This window comes from Mauremys reevesii, linkage group 1, assembly GCF_016161935.1.
Source record: "Mauremys reevesii isolate NIE-2019 linkage group 1, ASM1616193v1, whole genome shotgun sequence".
In the NCBI taxonomy this organism is placed as follows: Eukaryota; Metazoa; Chordata; order Testudines; family Geoemydidae; genus Mauremys; species Mauremys reevesii.
Genome location: NC_052623.1, coordinates 244,081,681 through 244,109,239, shown reverse-complemented (window position 1 = coordinate 244,109,239; position 27,559 = coordinate 244,081,681). Strand labels below are relative to the sequence as shown.

The 27,559-nt window shown below is 40.5% G+C and overlaps 1 protein-coding gene across 1 annotated transcript in view; it reads left to right on the top strand.

The window, feature by feature from the left end:
* Positions 1-27,559, top strand: part of PDE3A (phosphodiesterase 3A) — a 539,267-nt gene that overhangs the window by 1,358 nt on the left and 510,350 nt on the right. The gene's annotated exons all lie outside the window — the stretch shown is intronic.

Genomic DNA, 27,559 nt, shown 5'->3' with positions numbered 1-27,559 from the left:
ACTATTATGTCAAGCATGTAAAAAAATAGGACATTTCAACAGTTAGGTTCCTATCATAACATTAATTAAATCCCACTGCCCATCCTGCATGTTGAAGGCTATAGGCTAATTTACATAAATAGTGCAGTACTTTAAAGTGTGTGTGTAACAGGGAGAACAGGAACATGTAATGCTATTTGTGTGCAGTGTACTGAAGATAACATTGCTGTGAGAGCCCTATGACTTTGAATGCTTCATCTCTCAGCCTTAATTTTACATTAATCAAACCGAATATCTGTGGTATCTAGAGATAAGCCTACAGCAAGATCAAACCCAAATTTTGCAAATAATTTCTACCTTTATAAAGGGATAATGTGAAACCTGGGATCAAAAAGCCCCCTAAATCTTGGGGTGGAGGGGGAGTTGAAAATACTGATGCAAAATTTGCATCTTCAACCACATTTCTCTTGTTCCCTACAGTAGTTTTTGGGCAAGACGTGAATATATGTTAATGCATATTAAGAGCTGCTAATGCCCTGATCTTGCAATGAGTGCATGGAGAACCACTGAATTCAGTGGGGCTCCAGGTGAACATAGGGTTCTGCCAGTGAGTATCTCATTGAAGGACCAGAGCATAAATGCTTCACTTACCTAGTCTACTTGGTCACAATTTATTTTATGAAGACTTAACAGAGGCCTTTCGAAAGCTTGATTTTTTTTTTTTTAAAATAAAAGTTAAAGGTTAGCTAGACATTTAAAGGGATATAGGGATGGTTTATTTTGTTCTACCTTTAAACGTTAGGATTAGTTTGAGAAGCAGAGACAGTGCAGAGATTAATGTTATGTATATAGAAAAGAAAATATTGTCAGAGCCAAATTTCTGAAGCATTGTGTATACAACTGAAGTAAAATAAAAGACCAATATTTTTCATCCTTGTTTTTTTTTTTTTTGTGAGGGTGTTTTTGAATGTATTGGGATGGTGGTTCTGAATACCTTTTGGTATGTTTAAAATACATTTATAAATCATTGTGGTATGAAGGGTGGCAGATGATTCCATAATCCTCCCTGTGAAATGGTGAGCCTGTAACAATACAGCTTATAAAGACTTATTACAGCTCTTCCCCTTGCCATGTTTTTTCCAGATTTGTACTCATAGGCAGGACACCTTCCTAAGGCATCTGAGGGAGTTGTCTTTTTAAATAAAATTCTATTGATGGGTTTATTCAATTTATAACGATCATGGATATAGTTAATATATAGCATGTATCAGACGCTCATCCAGGAGCAGAGGTAAACAGTCTACGGTGAAAATAATAAACATAACAAAATTAACCATACAGTACACTGCACAAGGACCAGATAATTAAGTATTTGAGAATTATGGCCACAGAAATACAGGGTGACGTTCTTGTCCCATTAAAGTCAATGGTGAAACTCTCATTGCCGTTTATAAGGCTGAGATTTCATAAGAGTGTCTATGCAGGTTATTTGGCCCCCTCCTTGAATATATGTTGGAGGATAAGGAGAGAAAAGATGAATGAAAAGGGGGAATTATTCCACTATAGAATTTGAAGTAATATGAATGCAAATGTTATGCTGCTTCTATATCTCTAGGCCAGAGGGTTTTTAACATGCATTTATGATTCCATAAAAACTGTAAGGGATCTCTTTATAGGTTTCTATTCATACCTATCACTGTAGCATCTGTGAATAACTTTTTGTGTACAAGTTGTCTGAGGGTGAACTGAGCACAGGTGTGGGGTCTGGGAGGGAGTTAGGGTGCAGGAGCAGGCTGGGGGTGGGAGTGCAGGAGCTAGGGTGAAGGAGGGGGCTCAAGGTTGGGGCAAGAGGTTGGGGTGTGGAGCACTTACCTGGGGCAGCTCCCATTTGGTGTGAAGGGTGCAGGTGGGAATGGGTCAGGGGGGTGCAGAACATTTAGAGATACTGTGCTTTTAAAGATAGTTATAATGGACTCCGCAGACAGAACCTCTGTTCTTCTGTCTGAATGACTGGTCACCAGTGTAAGTACATTAGCTTTACTGAAGTTACTCTGATGTACATTGGTGTATATCAGAGTAGGAATAGCCTACTGTTTTTAAGGTTTTATCCAGATGCCGAGCACACTAAGCTGTAATAGCTCAGTTGAAGTCAATGGGAGATGTGTGTCTAAATCCTGTGCAATCTGTTGAAATTTAAATAGTGAGACATTATAGAAACGGTTTTCAGATAAATACTGCAGATTGCGAATGCAATTTCACACAACTCTCTTTAAGGAAGCAGCCTCTTGACCAAATGCATTCTTTAATCCGGTAGTAGGCTTGCCTAATACAATAAAACCACTATACCCATTTGCAGACAGTAATAAGCATGTATAAGATAAACAAACTTTAGTGGCAATTTCCTAACTTGGCTTTCAAATATAAAAATTACACGTCTAAAGTATTTGTTGGAAATGAAATAAAATGGAAACTGTGACACATAATGGGCCTGATATTGTTCCCAAGCTGTTTTTGACTTCATTGTCTTCAGTGGAGCTGTTTCTTATTCAGATTCACACAGATGTAAGTGAGGGCAGAATTGGACTCATAGTCCCAAAATTATACCCAGGAAACAGTCACTGTAGAAATTGGTGTGTGATTAAATCACAGAGCTTGGGAATTATCATGCACAGTCCTGGCAAGTTAGTATATACTCCTATCCCTTTTAGAAATCCCCGAAGTGTAGGGTGGATGCTCAGGACCCAGTCAAAATGCCCCTGTTTGGTATTGGCCAGTTATCACTGTTTAGTGCCACTGCCATAGCACAAAAGAGAAAATCAAAATGAGACTTTGATTATACAAAATTATAAAGGCCCTTTTTAGTTTTTATAATTTATTTTGAATCTAATGGTGCCTCAGCTATCAATTTTTTTGCTTAATTGATGGGGAATGTTTTAGAGTGTGGATTTTTTTTTCCTGCTCCCTTCAGAAACTAATAACCAAAAAACCCCCTTATATTGTACAAGGTAACAGACATGGTAGAAAAAAAGGGTTCAAACAATCTTTAACACATACATTAATGCAGCATATCAACAGCAAATGAGAGGATACAGCACTTCCTTAGAACAGTGAAACTACATCTGGATCCTAATCCTTTTTGTTTCTTTTAAACTCTTATCCACCAACGTTTCCTCCTCCCCACAAGAAAAAGAAGTTCCCATGTCCATCTAGACACCCATCAAACACTTCTCCACCCGATCAGGAATCAGCTTCCGCCCATTAATTAACCCACCCTCCCCCTTCCGAGAATAAGAATTTCAAAAGAACAGAACAGATGATTTGGGGTGTGGTATGAGTTCCCATTCAACCTGACTCAGTAATTATTTTGTTTCTTTTGAAAGAGAGGTCAGATAGAGGTAGACCTGAGAGGTCAGAGACTCACTTAGTACTGGTGTAAATGACTGGTGTGAGGACAACAGTAAATGGGGAATCCCACAACTGAGAATTGCTACTAATATAAACCATCACTCAAGTGTCATTCTCAGCTTTCAAACAGGCTTCTGCACATCTGCAAGGCCTCAGCTATCTTCTGGTGGGCAAAAAGGTGCTATTGCACTGGGTTCCAACTGGACTGGGTGCTTTTAGGACATAGGGGTTTAGGAGAGAATATTTTAAGCATCTCTCTCTCTGACATCTCTATGGCATCCTTTCCTTCTATAGTGGGAAGAAAAGTCTTTAAATAAAATGTTTTTCTTTTCATATTCCCACTTCTTCCTTTGCTGTAATGCTGCTAAGAGAGCTTGCTGTATCTGGGAAGCTATAGAGCTGCACTCTTACAGTTTTTGGCCTTTTGTTGTGGGTGGGTGGGAATTAATGCACAATGATTAAGGTGGGTTTTTAGGTGATTATGCTTGCATTCCTGATTGAAGACCTCAGGGAGCCACCTTTCAAGGAATGGTCTGAGAGGGGGGCATTCAGCTCTTTTCTGGAGTTCCACAAAACACACTGATTATTCCTTCTGTTTCTGTATCTTTCATATACCTTCCCAACATTGCCGCCTCCCAGATGTGAGGTAATTTTCATTGAACCTGCAGTGTGAAATCCTCTAGGGCAGTGAACCTTCTTTCTGTCCACTCTGGTTGCTGCACACGTTCAGTTGAGTCTGCCTTGTATTTTGTCTATTGATGAAGTGACAATGGAGGCCTTAGGATCAAGTCTACAGCCAAAGTGATTTTAAGATCAAGGCTTTTAATTACTGCTTCTGAATTTTTTTTACTACTAGGGCTTGTTAAAGACTGCAAGCTGCTGGGCCAGTACATTGGGTGATGCATCCAATAACTTTCCCAACAGCAGGGTGTCAGGCTTTTTTCTTTAGGGTTGAATTTTACTTCTCCAAATCAAAACAGTTCAACATAAATCCTATAGATAAGCGGGCCCTTTCTCTTGACTCAGGCTAGAGCCTCCTGCAGGACCCTATGTGCTCCCTGCAGGTCTGCGCTCCCAGGCCCTCTGCCTGGGAGCTAAGGAGAGCCTCCCTGTGTAGGGTAGCTCAGTCAGTGCTCCTTTGAGTCTCTCCCTGCACTCTCCTTGAGCTGACCTTTATATCTCCCAGCTGGCTGAGTCCCCAACCCTCTTAAAAGACCTGGTCATCCTGTGACAAGCATCACTTGAACCACTCATTTCTGTTCATTCCTCTTCTTGCTTTGGCCCATAATGGGATGTTTTTTTGCATCTTCATCTCCTGCCCGTGTCTACGTTAATAAGTCAAGATTGGTCTAGAGACACTTTTCCCCGAATATTGGTATTTTCCCCTAGTTTTCATGTTGCTAACTGGAATCTTAAAAAAATGAGTCCCTGAGGTGGGAAGCTGGGCTGTAGTGCCACTCTACTCTGTATTAGTGCTGTTCTGCCCATCCTGTTTTAATACAGTCAACTAAACACAGGCAAATAACCAGGAAGGCTCATACTCTCCCTCTTCCCCCCTGCTGCTACTAAGGATGGGAGATTTGTGGGAGGGTGAAAGGAAAATGTCAGGTGCCCACTGTTGGTTCTTAGGCCTTGACTCACTCTTCTACTATTTCCTGCCTTTATTTCTCTATCAGTTTTTTACTAGCGCTCATTGCTGCAGTTTTTGAGGGCTTGCCTACATAAACATTTACTTGGTTGCACGCTGGGGTGTAAATCTATCCTCATTAACACACTAAATGGACTCTGCTACCATGCTCTAAAAGGTCCATAATGCTATTTAATCTACTTCCATTTCAAAGAGGGGTTGATCAAAGCACACTACAGAACTCTGAGTGCATAATAGCTGGGGTGTAAATTCTAATGCGTACCAGAGTGGTGTGCATGAACTGGCTTGTACGTGGACTCTGTTGGTGCATGGAGTTCCCTGGTGTGAGTTAACATAGTACTGTTGGAAACAGGATTACATTAACAGGCAGTAGGTAACTTTTAATGTGCTCCCGCAGGGACCACATGGGTTGGTTAGTGTGCAATATGCTAGTGCACTAGTGAGGATTAAGGCACCATGTAGACAAGCATTTAGTGCATGGTCGGGTGGATTTATACCTTAGTTTGCTGTGAACTAAGGCTGTGTCTTCAATATGGGCACTACAGCTGTAACACCATAATGCAGATGCTTCCTACAGCAACAGAAGAGGTTTTTCCATCAATGTGGATAATCTCCCTCCCTGAGTGGCAGTAGGTAGGTCAGTGGAAGAAGTCTTCTGTTGACCTAGTCATGTCTACACCAGGGAATAGGTTAGTTTCACTATCGCTCTCGGGATGTGAAAAATTCACACTCCTGAGTGCCATAGCTATGTCAACCTAATTTTTAACTATAGACCAGGCCTAGGTGTTTGTACAAACAAGACCCTTATTGCTCCCTATTTTAGTTAAATTGGCAAAGTGAGATTCCCTAGTCAACCTCAGAGTCATCTTGTCTTCTCCCTTTTCTGGTTATAGGGGACTCTGCTTAGAGTAGACTTTTTGTGGGGGTTGGGGAAGCAGGGAAGGTGTTTGTTGTTAAATCCATTATAGAAAGGCTTGCCACCACTAGCGGTGAGAGACTCCCTTAAGGAAAAATCCTTTCGAATTTAATAAGGAGTGAACCTATAGGGTTCTATAGAAATATAATGGGGATCTCTAGTTTTAAATGTTTGTGGTGTTCTAGTCCGCCTACAGAACATCGTAGTTAGGGATATATTTCTGCATTGCATTCTATAGGATGGAAACAAACAAAAATACCAACCAAACACCCCAACAATTGTGGAAAAAATTGTATACAATTCTGTAGGACTGTTCTGTGGGAGTGGGGGAATAGAGGAGAGAGAGGATTTGTCCCTTCTAGAGGAAAAATGACCATTGGTGCTGAGTTCTACTGCTTTCTTCCCCATCACCCCTGCCCCTTCCCTCTTCTTGCAGTATTATTCCATTAATATTCTGTAAACAAATGGCACTTCAATACAAATACTGTGGTGAATTTATTACTTTGTTGGTTTAGATAACAGTGTCTCCAGTGAAAATACATCCAGGAGAATAATAAGCATGTACACAACTTTAATATAAATTGTAATATGTGTTTGTGCATAAATGATGACTAAGGTCCTGATGCAACATATCCCTTAAGCATATGTTTAACTTAAAGCACATGAACAGTCCTGTTGCATTTAATGGAACTACTAGTGCTTTCAGTTAAGCATGTGTGTAAATGCTTTGTTACATCAAGTTAGGCATATGCTTAAGAGTTGCTGGAGTAGGGCCTAATATACCTAAACATACACTTTTTCTAAGAAATTAAAGTTTCACTTGTTAACAATAGCAGATTAAAAGCTAGGCTTAGCTTGTCATTTATTTTTTCAACATTATGCTGCATTACAAATTCATAGTCCTAGGATTTTGACCTCCAGGTTATTGTGAAATATGCCTGCAGTTTGTGTTGGTGAGATTAGGGGTGTTGGTTAGCTTTGGCGATTGGCAAAGCAGTTTGTATAAAATAAAAAAACGCTCCTGAACTCATGTCAAATCGAAAGGAACCATTCTGGAGTTAATACAAAATGTTAACTTTAATTCATTGTTTTGAAAGTTTGCCTGCCTCTGCACTTAAGGCTTCTGTCTGGGACTGTAAGTAGAAATACAAAACAGAGAGGCTGTTTCTGTTTTTGTTCATAGCCAGACTGGAAGTGGGAAGTACAGAAATCTTTTGAGATAGTCAAACCTTCTGGCTCTGGAAATCTCATAATGACAGGCTAAGTGGCCACACTTGCAGGTATCTGAGAGAGAGAGGGGCAATGTCTGTTGGTTAGAACAAATGGCTAGTCATCAAGATAATCTATTCCTGACTCTGCCGCTGACTTACTTTGTGACCATAGACACTTCACTTAACCCCTAATTCCTCTTCTCTACAATATGTATAATATACTTAAGTCTGCTGTGAATCCTGATTCATTCATATTTTTGAAGTACTTTCAAATCATTTCATGGACAATGCCATACAAATGTAAAGTACAGAATTATCTTTACTAAGCCCTAAACTATAGAAGTAAGGAGCCTAACTACTTTTGAGCATATTAGGACCCAGTGGAAAGACTGCTATTGACTTCATTTTCTTTGTATCAGATCTTTAGATGTTCACCCATGACTAGCTAGCTGCTGCGATGTCTGTCACTTCCCCATAAAATTGCAGTGTCATATCTTGTTATCCTTCACGCGCGCGTGTGTCTGTGTGTGTGTATACACATATCTTTTTATAATTCTTCCTTCCGGTCACTGCCAATCCCCACACCCTAGTCTAAGTTACTTTTATATAAGTGCTGTTTGTACTGGCGTAAACCTAGAAAATGCAGTTCTCGTATAGTTCTCATAGTGAATTACCTTTCCTTTTAACTGAGAGTAAAATTGAGGGGTTTATACCATCAGCAAAGAGAGACTGTTTTCAAGACTGGTCATTCCTCTCTTTTCTGAACTGGGAGGTCAGGTTCTACTACTGAAAAAAATTAAAGTTGTTTCCTACAAATACAGTATATATTCCAGAATGAGCCACTCACTTGCAAGATCCTTTTCTGGTTTTATTGATTAGCATATCACCATAAATGCTGTTCTGCTGTCACTTGTCATCTTACTATTATGTGATCTCAGGAGGGATCTCTGATATGCTACAGCTATTACAAGTTCACCTGTTATTAATCCTCATGTCCTCATGTACAGTGTTGACACCACCATCATATAGGTATACTTGGTTGGTTCTACCCTGCGGGGATTGATGATGTTCCTGCCCTTGCAACTTCCACAGAACATCTTACATGATTACAGAGTGTAGTCCCTGCATGGGAGGACCCTCTTCACAAAATGTAGCTCTCAAGGACCTCTTGGACTTTAGGTGGAAGGCACTTAGCTAGCAAAAGGAGATGTTTACATCCAATCAAGTGTTAAACTTATTTCTACCTATATAGTAAGCAGCTATGACACCCTGGAGAATGTTTCTGTTGAGTTAAAATCACTGTAGTCCATTTTCAGAATAAAACCTCATTTTAAGAGCTAATATACTGAGGATATTATGCAAACTGCAGTAAAGTAATACAGTACTTAGGCATAGAAAATTATTGGCCTTTTAGGGACTTTATTTGGATTTATTTTTCATCAAAACTGAGACACATGATACACATTGCACCCTAATTCTACTAAACATTTATTGCTGCTTAAGACCATGGAATGGTGTGTGTGTGTGTGTGCGTGCACAATGAGGAAGTAACTGGTGTTACTGAGTCTTTTTATATGATAACCTTAAAATGCAGACTCTCTGCTGGGTGGTTATAAATATCAGCCTATTTAAGTGTATATTTAGCAAAGATAGATTGTTAAAGAGATACCATACAGTAGAAAGGAGGATGTGTGGGGAGGTGAGGTAATGAATTATATGAGATACAGATCATAACTCCATCAGCAAGATTCATGATTCATAAGAGCCTGCCATGTACTACAATACATTAAGGGGTTTTTTATTAAAAATTAAACAGAGCATCTAATTTACAGTAGATGCAGCTTCCTGACCTGATTTTGAAGGGGCATATATAAATAAAACAGTGATTTCAACGTCAAAAATCCTCTTTAGGCTGGGCTGTGGGATCCTGGTGTTTCAGCGGAATCTCATTTTCCAAAGCAAGCTACTAACATTTGTAGCTGAACAAGATTTTTGTGGGTAAAGACATGACGGAAGCCTATTCTGAATCTGAAATTCAGATTGAGGTACCTTGTGGAAACAAACATGAGGAAGGAAAGATCCATGCAAAGTGAAAAATTAGATTTTTAAAAATGCCAGTTTTGTTCTAAGTACACCTCGACCCAGATACAACGCTGTCCTCGGGAGCCAAACAATCTTACCGTGTTATATCAAACTTGCTTTGATCCGCTGGAGCGCACAACCCCCCCCGCCCCCGGAGCATTGCTTTACCACGTTATATCCAAATTCGTGTTCTATCGGGTCATGTTATATCAGGGTAGAGGTGCAGTAAAATGCATACAGTATGATAGGACTTGAGCCAACCCACCAGATCCTAGCTCCTATGGAGAAATTTGAATCTGAATTTCACTGCTTCCCCCTTTGTAGGGCTTTCAGGACTCCAAATAGGAGGCATGACTTAAACAAGGAAAAATACAGTGCACAATACAGTATGACCTACTGGACATTCAGGGAGGAAATGAAGGATAGTCACTCTGGCCCCTCCCATCACATAGTCAATCTGTAATGGAATTTCCTTTACAGGCTCGTGCTTCCACCCACAGCCATAATACCAACAGAACAAGGCAAAACAGCAGGTTCTTGAAGATAAATTGATTGCCATGGAGCTATATGACTTAAACCAGCTAAGGATATGATCCCTTTAAAGGGTCATTTCATAGGTGACATTTTTGTCCAAAACTATTTGCCAAGGAGAACTTACTGTCTATTCTTTATAGGTGGCTTGAAACCAAACCATCGATTGAAGTCTAAGCCCATGTCTATTCTCCTTGTCTCATGTGACACTAACTTTTTTTTCTTGCAGGACTAAGGGGAAATGAACCTGGAGAGAGTGTGTGTGTGTGTGTGTGGGGGGGGTTGTGTGTGCAGAGAGCAGCGGATATGTTGTAAAATATTTTGTCCTCCTTTGACCCTCACTTTCCATTTAGTCAGTTTCACCAGAAAGAGTGAGAAGGAAATGAGGGCATGATTATATGAATAAATATAAGCAAGGCAACTGAGAACAGGTGTGAGATTTAAAAATTACTAGGTTATTTGTACATAATTACATCCAATATTCACATTATGGTCAGAAGGCACATGGTACTAATGTGTGAATGATATTGTTATGTCTCTCTTTCCTTAGCACTTGTGTTTATTTTAATTACGCATGCATAGTAGGGGAAGCCTTCATGTGAGATCTCATCTGCCCAGGACGTTAATAAAAAGTGCTTGATAGAGGGTTGGGGACACCAGAGATTTGCCCTACCTATCACTTCTGTGCACTTCCCTTTTCCCCATCCTTCCATGAAGCCCCAGGGAAGTTCAGCGAGATCAATCAAGAACACAGGGCCCATAATTGTGCCTGGTCCTTGTGCTTGCCTAGCAAGAGGTAGAAAGGCCTGTTGGATCCCTCTCCCACATAAGGGCCAGGGACCATATGAACGAAAGGTAGCAGCCAGAGATTTGGAATGAGAGGCTGAGACCTTGCCACTCTCTAAATAAATAAATACATACAAATGTTCCTGTGAATGTGCACTGCAAGCACAGGACAGCTGAAGGCTCCATCCTGCCCAGCCAAATAGTCTGCAACAGCGTGTACTCTTTTGAACTTCTGCAAAAATTCACATCATTTAACTTCCTACTTGGCTTACTTTCAAGGGAATGCAGAGCTCTAACCCAGTCCTCCCTTTAGAATGCACGAGGGACTGACCCACAAATATATTTCAGCTAGAGGCGCAAACTCTACATACACAAGCCATCAGCAGGTGTGAGCAATAGAACCTCATTATAGTCAGAATAATTGTCATCACAAAGGAGGAACAATAACAGAATATTTTTTCCCTGTTACTACTGCAGGCAATGGGAGGTACCGGCATGAACACAGTGAATAAACCAGCAGAATAATGCTAGCCCTGACTGGTGTACTTTTTAACCCTTTACAGGTAAAGCCCCACACTACAAGAAGGATGTTGAAAAATTGGAAAGAGGCCAGCGGAGGGAAACAAAAATGATTAGGGGGCTGGAGCACATGACTTATGAGGAGAGGCTGAGGGAACTGGGATTGTTTAGTCTGCAGAAGAGAAGAATGAGGGGGGATTTCATAGCTGCTTTCAACTACCTGAAAGGGGGTTCCAAAGAGGATGGATCTAGACTGTTCTCAGTGGTACCAGATGACAGAACAAGGAGTAATGGTCTCAAGTTGCAGTGGGGGAGGTTTAGGTTGGATATTAGGAAAAACCTTTTCACTAGGAGTGTGGTGAAGCACTGGAATGGGTTACCTAGGGAGGTGGTGGAATCTCCTTCCTTAGAGGTTTTTAAGGTCAGGCTTGACTAAGCCCTGGCTGGGATGATTTAGTTGGGGATTGGCCCTGCTTTGAGCAGGGGGTTGGACTAGATGAGCTCCTGAGGTCCCTTCCAACCCTGATATTCTATGAAGTAAAGAACAGCTACCAAGAGGGATTTTACAGCTAACTGGCTGACTGGGGAGCTATCCCCCAACTTTATTTATCACACCTGGGCTATAGTGACTGAACCAAATGTAAATCATAATCAGACTAGGATAAATTTGGAGAAACTCCACCCACATTTATAGAATTACTCCAGATTTACACTGATGTAGTTGAATGAAGATAAAACTTTCTAAAACACCTAAGTGATTAGGAGCCCAAGCACCATTGACTTTTAATGAGACTTTGACTCCTGAGTACTTAACTTTTGAGAACTTAAATAACACTTGCTCCTAAGTCAGCTAGGTACTTTTGAAAATGGTATCCTTTGTTCACAGAGCCAAGAATTTGTCTGTACCTATTTAGTAGATTTGTGGGAACTTGTTTACGTGTCCTAGCAAATGATCACAGACTGTTCCCACCCTGTACTATAAATGGCAGTTTGCAGACTGATCTGTACAACTAATGAAGTGTGCATAACAGACTGAATATACATCAGTGGCCCAATTAGAGGAGATGAAAATCATTGTTGCACCTTTTCCCATCCACTTTGTGATTTCTTCAATACATGGGTTTTTTAGGGGGGGGCGCAGTAAGGAGGAGGGATTATTTAGCTCTCTTTCAAGGTGAAAGATGATATGGGAAGCTTTACTCTCGCTGATCAGTTTCAAGATTAACCTTTTACTTAAAAATAGGCTGCTCAGGCTATTTCAGAAGTCACTGAGGTCCTATTAAATGGCGTAATTAGGATGGATGGAGTGATGGCTGGAGGTTTCCTTGAGCATGGTTGCTGCTGCTGTTGTTTTTTTTTTGTTTTGTTTTGTGTTTTTTTTCCATGTAGTGTGGTGTAGGCCTCAAAAAGTTTGGATGTCTGGCTTGGCTTGGATATATATTGGAGAAGATGCTTCTCTGAATGTACTCCAGCTGCTTTTGTCTGGAAATCTGGAGTAACATGGCTGATTACCAGTATGCTTTGGTTTTATGCAGTCCCAAGAATAGCCTGTCTTGTATTACTTTCTCTTCTGCAACTGAGATGTAGAGAGCCACGTCTTTGTGAAGAACCAAATAGTGTTCTCTCTGCCATCTGCCAAACTCTACTGCTTCCAGGTACCAGTCTAATTTTCCCACAACCTCTCTCTTGCTCTTATTCAGTCTTCAACATTACTTTCAAGCCACTCTCCCTTCATCAATGGGCTTTCAGCACCAGGCAACGTTATTGGTTATACTGAAACTGATGACTCCTAGACACCATTGACAGATTCTATCATGATTGCACTGCACTTTTGTTGCTAATGCTGTTTTCAGGCTACTTCCTCTCTTCACCTATTGCTGAATTTGGTGTACTTACTAGAGATTGAGATGCTCAAATTTGCTTCAGGGAGCTGTTCCGAAGCAGATGATGTGATAAAGCGTGCTTGAGGCTGGGAAGTGTCTTTGGGAAATCTCCCACTTGTGGTTTTGAAGTTTCCTGAAAAGCAATAGCTTATTTCAGAAATAACCATGGTAACAAGATGAAGACAGTGGGCTGAATTTTGTTCTTATACTAGTGTAAATCCAGAGTAGCTACACTGAAGCCAAAGGAGCTACTTCGGATTTACAGTGATGGAAATGAGAACAGAATTTGGCTAAGTGAGAAGAGAAATGTTTAATGTATGACCGTGTGTGTCTAAATTATCAAATGGGCACACTCGTGCAGGTTGAAACACTCAAGTCCTGATCCCATTGAAGTCAGTAGCAAAACTTCCACTAGAATCAGGATCAGGTCCAGAATTAGGACAAAAGAAAAATGTCCTTTTTCTTTTCTTTAGTTTTTGTTCTTAAGTCTTACTGCTGGTTCTACTGAATCACAAGTCTCTCTTGTCTGCACTATAAGAACTTTTTCCTGGATCAGAGATTCAGAAAATGAAATTTATTACATTCCTCAAGTGTAGTTCATCTCCAATAAAACTCTGTTTCAACCATTCAACTTTCCAGATTGTAAACTTGAGCAAGATATTCTTGTCTTCTATAATTATAAAATCTAAGGTCACAAATTAAACTTTATAAGGTTAACATCTGGCACTCTGTGGAGATGGATAAGCCATTCTCTTTTGCCCATAGTCTGTCTTCACAGTGAAGCAAAACTGACATGATACATCAGAAAACACAACTTTTTCATGAAATGCAATCTGACTTGGCTGAAGTTTAACCAAGTACATTCTCAGTTTCATGGGATGAAGGAGAAAACACAGAAATGGAAGGAGTGACCAAAAAAATAGTCAGAAGCGGGGAAAAAAACCCAACTATACATATACCCTGGACTATGGTACTTGGTTGGGAATGGGAGACTTCAGTGGTGTGTGTGTGTGTGTGTGTGTATATAATATATATGTGTGTGTGCGCGCGTATTATATACATACACACACACACACATAAGAGAGAGGAAAACTCCACAATGGAGCTATGATCATTCAGACCAACTAAGGATCTGCCCCATAACTGTCATGACCTATGAGTCTCAAATGTGGGTCTGCAGGGTTTATAGGAGCAGCCATGATCCAACCCTCCATCTGGCAGCCTGCTGAAGCTTGCTTACCCTGCAACTAAGAAGCCCAGCCCCAGTTTGAGGCTCCACCCTGCAGTCGTAGTGGCAAAGTCCTGGAGCAGCTGATTGGTCTGCTGGCCCTATTTAAGCCAGCATCAGGAACAGGAATACATCTGAACAACTGGGCTCCACCCTATTCTGGGCTATATGCCTTGTGCTTTCTGCTCCCCTTGCTTGATTTCCTAGCATCCTGACCCGGCATGATTTCTGGCATCTGATTCATGGTTCTGACACCCTGGTTTCTGACTCATGGTTCTGATCTTCAGTGTTTCCTGCTTCTGACTTCCCAGTATCCTGACCTAGCTGACTCCTGTCTTGTGACTGCAGACTCCCGTTCTCACTACTGGGTCTGGTCGCCCACGACCCAGCTGTGACAATAACGTTCAGATCCAGATCTGAACTACCCCAAGATTTGTGGCCACTCAGGCTCCAGGCTTTTTAACTATAGCCCACAAGTTCATATGCACTAAATTTTGAGTAGTTTTATGAGGTTTTTGCACCAGGGCCAATGCTAGAGAGAGGTTATTGGACTTGGTTATCTATTGATGTGTTCTAGGATCAATTATCTGAAGTTCATTTGAATTAAACAGAAAAGTGTGCCATGTGCAGAAGTAATACAGTATGCAGACTGACAGAAAAAAAATCAGTTAATTTAATTTGACATTTGTCATTTATTCTGTTCTCGCTTGCCCATCTTCAAACACAAAGTAGCTTGCTCCAGTCAAAGAGCTAGTTATTAAGGCTCAGAAGAGAGGGGACGAGATTCTACAACCTCAAGCTTCTTAAAACAAATGAAAGGTGCACTTAAAATGCATTATACCCCTTTATTCCACAAGTGTCTCCATTACATTAGAATCCTCTCACGAGCATGTGAACATCCACTGTAATACAGAGATTTTGCCATTAACTTCACTAGGGAGCAGGATTGGGCCCTAAATTATTAGGTAAAGGATATGTACAGTTCCTAGTGCACAGGTGTAGATGTAACAGAAAATCACTAATTTGCCCCATTCCAAGATGAAATAGGCATGAAGACTGAATTGCGTTCTTGTTCATTTGGGGTAGATTGGAGAAGAATTGAAATCTGGAACCTCAGGATCCAGATACAGGACCATTCTTGGGATAAGATGGGGAAGTTTGCACAGCTGCTGCTGTTCACTTACAGCTTCTTTGGATAGAGAATGTCAACCTGACACTTTTCATGAGCATTATATTAATTTAAACCAATTTTTTAAAAAAACTGATGTTTGTTTAGCTTTCAATCAGAATAAAAATTGCGCTTACAAAAAAGCTGTGTCCTAACTCTTATTTAGGCTTACAGCCCTAAATGATATGTACAAATCATGAATTATTTCAGCCAGCCAATACAATAAGAATTGCTTGGATTCCCTCTGGATCATACCCTCAACCTTCCCCATTTACTCCATCAAATACATGGATATTGCAGCATGCTTGGAAGGTTAAGTTTAGGCTATCATGCACTGAGGTGGGAGGAGCAAGTTCCAGGGTCCTGAGGCCTCCAAAAAGGGCATCCAGCCAACAGCTCCACTCTTAAAAATGACAGGGGAGTGCTCTGCTGGTTGTAGCTGTGACAGTATGGGATGGGGAGAGATGCAGTCACTCAGGGAGGCATGTTCAAAGCCTTTGCATTGAAGGAGCATTATGAGAGCACCCTTTAAAATACTGTCCTTTTTTTTTTTACTTCATTATCTTCAGTGTTTTCTTCTCTTGCACATGTCACACACCAAGATGCAGTATATCAGGTCAGTCAGAGAGCAGGAAGTTTTAGTGCAAGGTTTTTGCTTCCTAGTGCATATGCAATTCTCACGCCTGAACTGTTAGCAGCACTGTCAACCTAGTACCTTTTCGCAAGCAGTAAACTTGCATATTTTATTATTTTTTACAGGGAACTAGCTTTTTTAACCTTTTGATCACAAAAACATTTTAAAAACAAAAACAAACACACCTTTCCTCCCTTCATAAAAAAAAATCAATCGAAGAAATAATTTCAAGTTTACTGCCCGCATCCCCAATTGCCTGATCTCTGATTTACTGAAAATCTCAGTTAAATGAAGGCACGTCTCCTAAGAGTAATGTATAAACATGCATTTCACTCCCACTTATCCGCAATGTTAATTTTCCCAGCGATTTCAGATATACCCAAAATCTTTTAGAAAATAAGGACTGCACACTATTTCAGTCAGAGTAAATAAAATCTAGTAGGGAGGGTGGACATCACTGTTTTCTAAGAATGTCCCAAAGTTGCCTACAGTCCAAACAGATTTGGTCTCCCCTAACTTTTGAAAACTATGTCAGAAATATAAAGAATTATGAAACTGAGGCAATAGAGTTCTTTTCTCTAAAGGAATGAATCCCACAGCATCTTAATTTTCCTGCATGAATATATTTGTGTCCTGCGTATTTGATCTTTTGCTCACACTTCCAATATTGCCAACTCCACATGTTCAAAATTCAGGCGTCAGAATCGTGAGGTTGACTAAAAATCTTGATTTTAATAATAAAAAACTCCCAAATTATTATCTGCCTCCTGGGTTTTAAGCCTTTAAGGCTTTGTTTTCTGTCCTTTTCTCTGCCACTGTGAGAGTTATCAAACTTCCTATTTTTGCTGAGATTTTTCAGATAATATGAATCTAGGAGCTGGGACTTTAAGCAAAACATGAAATACTGCACAACTCATTGTAAGATTTGACTACAAAGTGGAATAGGAAAGAATCCAGGCTTAGTACAGAGCAACCAGTTAAACGTCTAATTTTGTGTTTTGCTTTTTTTTAAGTCGGTTTTCTTCCTCATTTCTCTTTGTGCTGACTGGTCCAGTTGAACTATTGGAGTTTCCCTTTCAGGGAATGAGCAGGGATCAGTAGCAGAGAAGCAAATATGAAGTACAGACTGCTTCCCACTGTGTCCATCTGCACCATGTTAATAAAGTTCAGGATGAGGGAATGATTAATGAGCCTCCCCCCCCGCCCCTGAAAATTTTGACTGCAACAAAGTTTGCAGTATGCTGCAGTCTCACTGGAAAATGAAGGTAAAACCCCGTCAACTGAAATGAATGAGGTGGATAAGCAAGTAATACCTAAAGAGGAAAGTCTAGACTAGTTGGTTTTGAAGAGCTCACACAAGACAAAGAAAGTGTGTGCTGAAAACAAGATGTAAAGAGTTGCTTACAAAGATCAATTTAATCCTTCAACAAAGTGTGGAGCAGCTTGCAAATCAAACATGATGACACTTGGCTTATCTACCTGCAAAGTGTTACAGGCCCAGTGAATTTCATGGAGCATGAACATTTCAGTGCTTCCAAATCTGCATTTTTTTCCCACTAATTGAAAAATTTTGCACATTCTGTTGGGTAGAGATTCTACACGGCTTTAAGTTTCTTTTACTGGGGCAATACAGCCCTTCACAGTGCCCACTGTAGGTTGATAACTTCAGTGGAATAACCTGACCTAAATCTTCCAACCATTTAAAAAAAAAATTGCTAGCCCTAATCTTTCCCATAGAGAAGATTCTGATTAACTTCCTGTGGCAAACCATTCATGACTCGTTCAATTTTGTGCTACCTTTTCCTTATGTTTGATTACTGTTCTTTAGCACATCAGTTATGTTCCATGGCATCAGTGACTGGTAGTCTCTTTTCCCTGCTGAATTAATGGGTAATTCATCATATATATTACTTTCATGGCTTGGCTTCTCAGTTTTTATTATCATATGCACCTAACCCATTGTACAAAAAATGGGTAGGAAGAATTCATTCATGGTGTCAGGTAGCAATCATCTAAAATAGGAGCTAGTACTCTTTTCTAAGTATGTATTTTCACTCATTTTAAGTGCTGTTACTGATCAGAACTTTTTGAGAGTACAATATTTTCTGTGCGTTTTTTTTTTTTTTTTTTTGCATGTAACCTGGTGTAAATTGTCATAGCTGGCTCCATTGAAGCAAATGGCACTATGACAATTTACACCAGTTATGGATATGCCCCCCAGATATCTGTATTGTCTTTCAAGTGGAAATTATAAACCACAGAAATGATTTTGCTCTGATAAATTATATGCTGTCAACTCCCACACTTTCTTTTAGAATCTTAGACTTGAAATTATTTTATTTTATCCCACTGAAATAGGAAATATTGCCAAATAAAAAGACAATTGTATATGATGTGATTTATTTAACTATAAGGAAACCATTCAAAAATAAAATGTGCACATCTACATAGCAATCTAATACTGCATAGGTCATGTACTGGGAGCAGTGCCACTGGGAGGCCATTTTATTCTGTTCTTTTTTCTCCTTAATACATACTGGCAGCTTTTTCTTAAAACAACTTTCATTTCAGCTCTCTACATAATTGTTCTGTTTTGGCTGGTTAGTAACATTAGCTGAAATACCACTTATCTTCAATCTCACTTCTGGCTGTTGTCCACTTCTCAGCTACTCCTCTAAGTTCTCTGTCTTCTTAAACTACTTGAAGAAAGCATTTACAGTGCTTTACTGTCGTCTCCTTGCTTTTGCTGCTTTTTCAGTAGTAGTCCCACAATTGCATCAGTAAGGCATCTTACAACCTCTTGTAAATAGCAAGGGGGCTTTGACTGCATGACAGTTGCTTGGAGGACTCAGCTTACTTCACTTGCAGAGCTTCACAGGTGTTGAGACACTCGTTATCTATGTTTATCTTTTGATATCCCTAGAATACTTGTGTGCTCACTAATGTGTCCTGCTGTCACTGAAGTGTTATCCCAAGGTGTTATTTCTTGCTGTCAGTGCCATTAAATATCCCCTTTCCCCCTCCCTACTTGTGGAGTTTATAATGGGTGCTGTGTGGGAATTTGTCTTCTCATTAGGAGTGACAGAGATTTTTAAGGAATTGCTGCAATATGTCTCCTTGTATTCTTAACTTTTTTCAGTAAGAACCTGGATTTACTCATTGTGTGTAGTCAGTCAAGACTTTTACAATTCTCAGAGCAGGGTATGCTTTTTGTTCAATTGTTCCAGCTGAAGTCTTTCATACCAGAGTGGTGAGTATAACCAACTCTAGAGAGACTGACACACACAAGTTCTATAGGGCTAAGTAAGCCCTTTCTTCTCATGTACCTTCTTTGTGTGATTATACCACAGTGTGGCATTAGCTCAGTCTCATTTTAGGCCAAAATGAAGTCTTTCCAGTCAAACTTTTCATTACTGTTTTTTTTTCTTTTTTTTTAAATTTCTGGATTCAAACTGTTTTGAAAAACTCTGCAAGACCATTTCTGTGGAGAGAACGAAACAAATCCTCATCACACTATATGAAAAAACATGCTGAGAGTTTTTTGGTTAGCCACCAATTTCTTTTCTCATGCTTACAGTCTCAGATGATAAAGCTATCATCTGGCATTCTCACATGTGCTAACTAATTGCCGTGGAGTTGACAAATAGCACATTTACAAGTTCTGGAGGATGGCGTGGACTGCACTCTCGGCAAGTTAGCAGATGACACTAAACTGGGAGGAGTAGTAGATACGCTGGAGGGTAGGGATTGGATACAGAGAAACCTAGACAAATTGGAGGATTGGGCCAAGGATTGAAATCTGATGAGGTTCAAGTGCAGAGTCCTGCACTTAGGATGGAAGAATCCCATGCACTGCTACAGACTAGGGACCAAATGGCTCAGCGGCAGTTCTGCAGAAAAGGACCTGGGGTTACAGTGGACGAGAAGCTGGATATAAATCAACAGTATGCCCTTGTTGCCAAGAAGGCTAACGGCATTTTGGGCTGTTTAAATAGGGGCATTGCTAGCAGGGACATGATCATTTCTCTCTATTTGACATTGGTGAGGCCTAATCTGGAGTACTGTGTCCAGTTTTGGGCCCCACACCACAAGAAGGATGTGGAAACATTGGAAAGAGTCCAGCGGAGGGCAACAAAAATGATTAGGGGGCTGGAGCACATGACTTTTATGAGGAGAGGCTGAGGGAACTAGGATTGTTTAGTCTGCAGAAGAGAAGAATGGGGGGGGGGGGGGATTTGATAGCTGCTTTCCCCTACCTGAAAGGGGGTTTCCAAAGAGGATGGATCTGTTCTCAGTGGTACCAGATGACAGAACAAGGAGTAATGGTCTCAAATTGCAGTGGGGGAGATTTAGGTTGGATATTAGGAAAAACTTTTTCACTAGGAGGGTGGTGAAGCACTGGAATAAGTTACCTAGGGAGGTGGTGGAATCTCCTTCCGTAGAGGTTTTTAAGGTCAGGTTTGACTAAGCCCTGGCTGGGATGATTTAGTTGGGAATTAGGCCCTGCTTTGAGCAGGGGGTTGGACTAGATGACGTCCTGCAGTCCCTTCCAACCCTGATATTCTATGATTCTAAGTTAATGTGTGGAATGTACAACTAGCTATATTAATGTCAATTTACATGTTGCCTAGAAACAGTTTTTGTTTGTGATTAGGATTAATTAATTTCTTAATTGTTTGGCATAGAGAAACTAAAGGTACAATCCAAAGTCCTTTGAAGTCAGTAGAAAAACTCCTGTAGACTTTAAGGGGCTTTGTATCAGGCCTTTAATGCAATGATGGCCAACTATATTGTGGTTCCAAAATAAAATGTGTATTAAAAATGCACAGATGCAATTCAGTAAAAGATGGATATAAAAAGGTGCTTTACATTTATCTTTATGCATGTAGCTTTTAACATGCTGGAGAGAAGAGCTGTATGTGAATGTACCACTTTTTAAAAAAAAAATAGGTACATTAAGTTAAAAGAAGATTTGGGTTGTAAATCAAGCACTCAAAAGTCAGGAAGTGCCAGAATTAAGGTTGCCTATGCAACCTTAATCCAGCTCACTGTCCATTATGCTACATTCTTTAATTACATGATCCCATACTGCTCACTTTACAAGCAGCTATTCAATATCTCCCCACCCCCATTGTTCAATGTGTGGGCCTAGGCCTTATTTACTGCACACTATTCTGAAGAGAATTATTAGTTTCCTCATGGGCTTTTATATGGGCTCGTTACTACGGTATCTGAGTGCTTCACAAACATTAATTAATTTTCACAACACCTATGTGGCATGAGGGGGCATTATTATCCCCACTTTACTGACATTCTCCTTCACTACACAGTGCTGATTCGTCTTCAAAGTGGGTCCATCCTATGCACTGAAAGAAGCGGTGGGATCTATGGGAAAAAATAGTATGTGATCCATGTAATTCAAGTCTGTATCATAATGCTTACACATCTGGAGGCTAAATTAAGGTTGCACTGCCTAACTTTAGAGTGCTTGGCTTTGCAGCCTTAATATTCTTTTAATGTTTGTGTGTGTATAATATAGTATAATGAGAGACGACACCTAATCTGAAACTAGAGCATCAGTAGCTTTGACAAAGAACAGGTATGGATCTGAACCTTACAATTTGGACCTTGCTCTCTAATGGGCTGAATTGAAATACCAAACCCAAACAACCCAGAACACTGAAGAGAAGAGATGCAATTTACAGACACATCTGGCTCTGGACTCCACTGCCTGAACTCATTTCTGAAGTCTGTATGAATGTTGTTTGTTTGTTTGTTTGTTTTTTTTAGTTGCTGGGCAGTCACTTTCTCTTTGGTGTGTGTCTGGGTGCAAGACCCTTTTAAAGCATTAGATAGCACCAAGAGGAACTTTAGTTAAATAGCATAAGAACATTATGGCTGAAACAGTCTCTGTTGAGGAGACCAGACTGCACTGTAGGGAAGATCCGAAACCATGCATGGTGGGAAGACAGCACAAAAGGGAAACCAGTGCAAGTTAATGTTAGTCATCGTCAACTTGTCCTAGAGGTTCTGTGAGGGAGAAACAAGTGAAGCTTAGCTGACTCCAAGCCAACCACTTCGGCACCCATTGAGTTTGTAGGTTGTGGGACTTCAGGAGGCCTCCTACAGGGTTAATGTCACAGTGTGACTTGGCCTCTGTGAGAAAGAGAGCAGCGTCCAGTGCACCTGGACATGATGACCTGCTGCTTAGTGGGGTTGGCACCTGGGCTTTATAAAAGGGAAAACAGCTGCAGGTGATTGGGAGTGGTGTCTGCAGACATTGTAGGGAGTAAGATGGATATTGCAGGGCCCTGAGTCAGCAGGGAGAAGACATCAGAGGGGAAGTCCTGTGAAAGAGGCTCAACTCCAAGCAAGAGGTGCAGGGAGAACATGATGACAGACCCCCAGGGAGGAAAGGCTGTGTCCCAGCTTGGACTGAAGAAGAGTGTTGGAACTCTGCAGGGGAAGTCAGACCCTCAGGAAAGAGGGGCTGGGCCCAGCTTGAGACTGGGGCAAAATAATTGTTAAATAGAGGATAGACCGCAATGGAGGAGGGTCCGGGCCCAGCTGAAACTGGAATGAAAACTTTATAGGTTTGAGCTTTCTTTTGAAAGATGTTGTGCTAGATGTAATAAATAGGACACCAGAAGGCAGAATGTTTTGAACATGTGACCCGCATGGACTTTTTTAAGGGAGCCTGAGTTAATGAGAAATTGAGGCTGGCGCAGCACAGCCACATTTGGCCATCAGGGGGCACTACAGGGCATTTACAGGTGGCAATCCCCTTTCTATTCAACACACCACAGCATACCCCCAGTTGGTATCCAGATAATGTCGAGGAACATTTGGCCTTTGAGTTTAGTGCTCCTTTGAGTTTAAAAGGCTTTGAGGTATGTAATTCCACTTTGATGTATGTAATTCCATGTTCCTTTTAGCGTCTGTTTGATTACAACATGGGATGCTCTTCTCCTCTTCTGTGAAGCAGGTTAACAGCAATTTCCATCACCAAGCTCTCAAAGTGTGGCAGCAAGTTCTAAGATTAAATTCTCTTAGGAAAAAATGACTATATGCTCTTTCTTAAAATAGTCTAACTGGGCAGAGGTTTGTGGATTTTAAAAGGCATTTGGGAGGTTGTCACAACCTGTAGTTGTGGATGTTCAGTGGGGATCTTCTCTTCTATAAATAAAGGCATGAATCAACAGGTGCCAGGGTTTCAGATTATGTGGAGCATTGTGACTCGACGTCTTGAAAAAAATTAGTCAACGACTCCAGTGCCAAAAAGGAGCGAAATGTCACTTGTGAAGCAAGGGGATGCTTAATTTTGAGGTTCAGATGTCAATCACAACTCTTGCTTCACAGGCTCATGGAGACAAAGACAACACAGAAGTGATACATTAAGTCTATGGTGGGGGTCGGAGGGAAATTGCCAGAGCTGAGGAAGGGCCGCTTACTTTTGCTTTGTTGGCTTTGGCCCTGGAGCAATAGGACTATTCATTTGCATTCCAAGCTACTGTAACCTGCAGAAAAAAATCAAGAAAATGGGGAAAGTCAGGATAGATTAGTTGGTCAAGAGGACCTAACTGCGGTAAGGGATTCTTAATGGGGTACAGGAGTTTTCTCCTCTAGGTCTCCAGTTCAAATCCAGCATGGGTTGGTAGGGACTGAAAGTCGTCATTCAACTGCTGCTTGGTGGCCTCTGAAATAAGGTTGGGTGGTCAGTCCAGTTTCTAACTGACAGGCGTCCATTTCACAGATTACCATTGCAGTTGACTCTGATTCTCAATCTCAGCAGAAATGCCAAGAACTAATAGTCCAAAGCGATTAAATTATGCTTTCACCATCAGAGGAGAATCCTCTAAATCAGGGCTGAGGCACCCATTGGCACTGCAGTGTGGAGAAGCTTTTTCCCGTGGCTGCTTCTTCCATACCTGTCCTGTACTTAAATAAGGGACTCCACCTCAGTCTGTCACTGTGGTACTCTGGTAAGTACTTGGAAAACAAACAGCAGGCCCGCATTGAGTAGAGTCCCAAAAGATCACAGTGGAGCACTTGACTCAAAGAAGAGGAATCTGCTATTTTAGGTGCACTAGTTCTCTACTTGCTCACAAGTACTAGGCCACTCTACATGGATCTCTAGTGGGGATATTCATGCTCAATATTAGGGAGGACAAAAGCCTGAATGGACTCACTATCCATTTGATGGACACAATACTATCCATCTACCTGAACTTCAGTATGACCATTGTAGGCAGTTCCATTTCCTCCCATATATTAAAAAAACTACTTGATGGTAAACAGAGATAAGTACGTTTTTGAGACAGTCATTCTGTTTATTATATTATCTCTTCCTTCATGCCATCACCTGATTAGATTTTTGTTGTTGTTGTTCATCCCAGCCTAGTTCTGAGATCAAATGCTCTGAATTGAATCCATGAGGGTCAACGTACAAGCTATGAACCTGTGTTAGTGATGAAAAACTCTGTCAAGCCACTAATGCAGTGGCATAGATAGATGGACTGTCTCATCTGAAAATACCAAGCCACCTAAAAGGATCTAAAATTACCACAGTTGTTTTCAAAAGTGATGAACGGAGGCAGACAGTTAGCAGACAATACATACTATTCAAGGACATACTTAAACAAAAGCTGTGAATTACATTCTGTTTCATTACAAAGAGAAGAGCTGAATTATGTTTGTCAAATGGAATTTTCCGCTACCATGCCCTACTTAAACTGCAACCAAAAATAAAATTTGCCAGTTTAAAAAATACAAATAGAATTTTTATTTATAATTTTCACCCCCCCCCCCAAAAAAAAGTTTATTGAAAAAATCCTAAATTTCTATAGCATCTCAAGCCTTCCTCTGGAAGTGGTTCATTTCTGACTTGTTTTTGTTGTAAAAGAAAGGCTCTGTCTTGTATGTTGTGATGGACTCATGAGTATGCTTCAAAGATCCCAGGGGTCATGGCATTTAATTTTTACCATTGGCCTAGGTATGCACACCTGGACAAATCTTGCACATAGTGTAATTCATCCAGGATTCATTTGGGCAGTAGGTAGTTCCCCTTTTCCATCAGGTTCCCTCAGATGAAGTGTAGCTACAGCAATAAAGATTTTCTATTCCTAAGAACACCTTCTTCCCATTTAACACTATCTGTCCCTAAGCAAAGCAGTTTTTATAACCTTTTAAAAGGTCAGTTGCCTTGCAGCCAGCCAGCCAGAGTGTAGATACCTCCTAAAGGTTGATCCAAACTTTATCCTGCTTTTCTCTTTCTCAGTTGATTTTTCAGGGATCCAGAAAAATGGGTTTCTTCTCTGAAATCTTATGGTTGCTTCACTACTTTCCTGAGCCTCCATGCATGTGCTGTTACCTAGTGAGAATCTGGAATGCCACAGTAATTATCACTGTTTACATGGCAGAGCTATATGACTCGCATATAAAATAGGAACATACTCATATCATTTCATCATGTAAGGCCTCTTGTTAAAAATTACTACTACTATTTATATATCAAAAATGAGATGTGCAGTTTACAAAAATATTTAAAAGGTCTCTGCCCCAAAGAGCTTACTATGACAGGTATTGCAATTTCCTGCAATATGCAGGGTAAACCTTATTGGATTAAGTTTTGAGCATTCTAGGAGTTCATTGTATTAAGAATGCAAATGTTTATGTATTGCGGAATTGTATGTAACTTTAAGAGGAAAACAAGAGAAGTGTACTCTTTTGAAAATGTGCTAGACAAAGTTAAGTGATATTCCTAGGAAATACTTAGGAAGAGGGGAATGCAAATTACCCACCTCTAGATCTATCCTTTTGAAGCTGTCCCTTGAGGAAAAACCCATAGTCTGGCTGACTATCTATTCACCATCTCTTCAAAGACCCAGATGAACCCATTATGAACCTATAACCACAGAAAAAACACCTGCCAGAGTCCTTTTTCAAGGTGGGGTGATTGCTGGTAAACTTATTAGTATTTGTGTAGGTTCTTTTTATCCATTTTAATGTTTTCTCTGTAATGCATTTACCTTAAGAATAAATGTATTTGCTTAAAAAGAACTGTGTGGCAACTTAACTGTGGTGCTTATCCTGTTTACAGTCTGAGGAGAAAAGTAAAGCAGACCTGCTTGAGGCAGTCTGACTCTGCAAGGGAATTCACAGCAGAGGCAGAGAATTGCGCAGCTTGGAAATGCACCAGTTGGGAGGGAGAGGGAGAGAGACGTGAGTCTTCACCTAAGAAAGATGACTTGCTGAGGAGCTGGAAGCCTGAGAGTGGCTGGACTGTATAGTGGGAATATAGGTGCAGTTGCCCAGAACTGAGACACTTACAACCATGGGCAGATTTGGGGTGGGGCATAAGGGGGTGTTGTCCCCCCAAACTGCAAACCTCTGGCAGGCTGCCTTAGTGTGCAATGTAACCTTCTGCAAAGGAGACAGGAGACTGCTCCCAGCTTGCGCCTCTGATACAGGGAGTCAGATTTTTGTTTATAAACCAAGTGATTAACAGGTGATTAAGTTAAGAAAGGGCTGTTAGGATGTTTCCTAAAATTAAATGATCTGGTCCAAGCTTGGTGAATTGCAAAAAGTAAGTAGCCTAAATGATAGAAAGTAATTGACGATTTTTCTACAATTGTTTCAATTCTTATTTTCAAGAGGTAGTAACAAAATTACTAATTCTTCTTTGAGAAGATAACTGGTTGTTTTAGACAAAAGAAATGCATAGATCTAATCTACCTGGTTCTCAATAAGACATAGCAAAACTGGAGAAGATGGCGATTAATATGAGAACTGAAAGGTGGATAAGGAACTGATTAAAGGGGAGACTGCAATAGTAACACTAAAAGGTGAGCTGTCAGGCTGTAGGGAGGTTACTAGTGGAGTTCCTCAGGGATCAGTCTTGGGACAAATTTAATTTAACATTTTTATTACTGACCTTGGCATAAAAAGTGGGTGTGTGCTAATAAAATTTGCAGATGACACAAAGTTGGGAGGTATTGTGAATATGGATGAGGCCCGGAATCTCATACAAGAAGATCTGGATGACCTTGTAAACTGAAGTAATAGAAATGGGATGAAATTTAATAATGCAAGGTCATGCATTTAGGGACTAATAACAAGAATTTTTGCTATAAGCTGGGGACTTATCAGTTGGAAGCAACAGAAGAGGAGAAAGACCTGGGGTGTATTGGTCGATCACAGGATGACTGTGAGCTATCAGTGTGGTGCAGCCTTGAAAAAGATTAACACAGTCCTGGGGTGCATCAGGTGAGGTATTTCCAGTAGAGACAGGGAAGTGTTAGTACCATTATACAAGGCACTGGTGAGACCTCACCTGGCGTACTGTGTGCAGTTCTGGTCTCCCATGTTTAAGAAAGATTAATTCAAACTGGAGCAGGATGATCTAAGGAATGGAAAACCTGGCTTATGAGATGAAACTCAGAGCTTGGCTTGTTTAGCCTAACCAAAAGAAAGCTATGGGGAGATATGATTGCTCTCTATAAATACATCGGAGGGAGAAGAGTATTTAAGTTAAGCACCAATGTGGACCCCAGAACAAATGGATATAAGC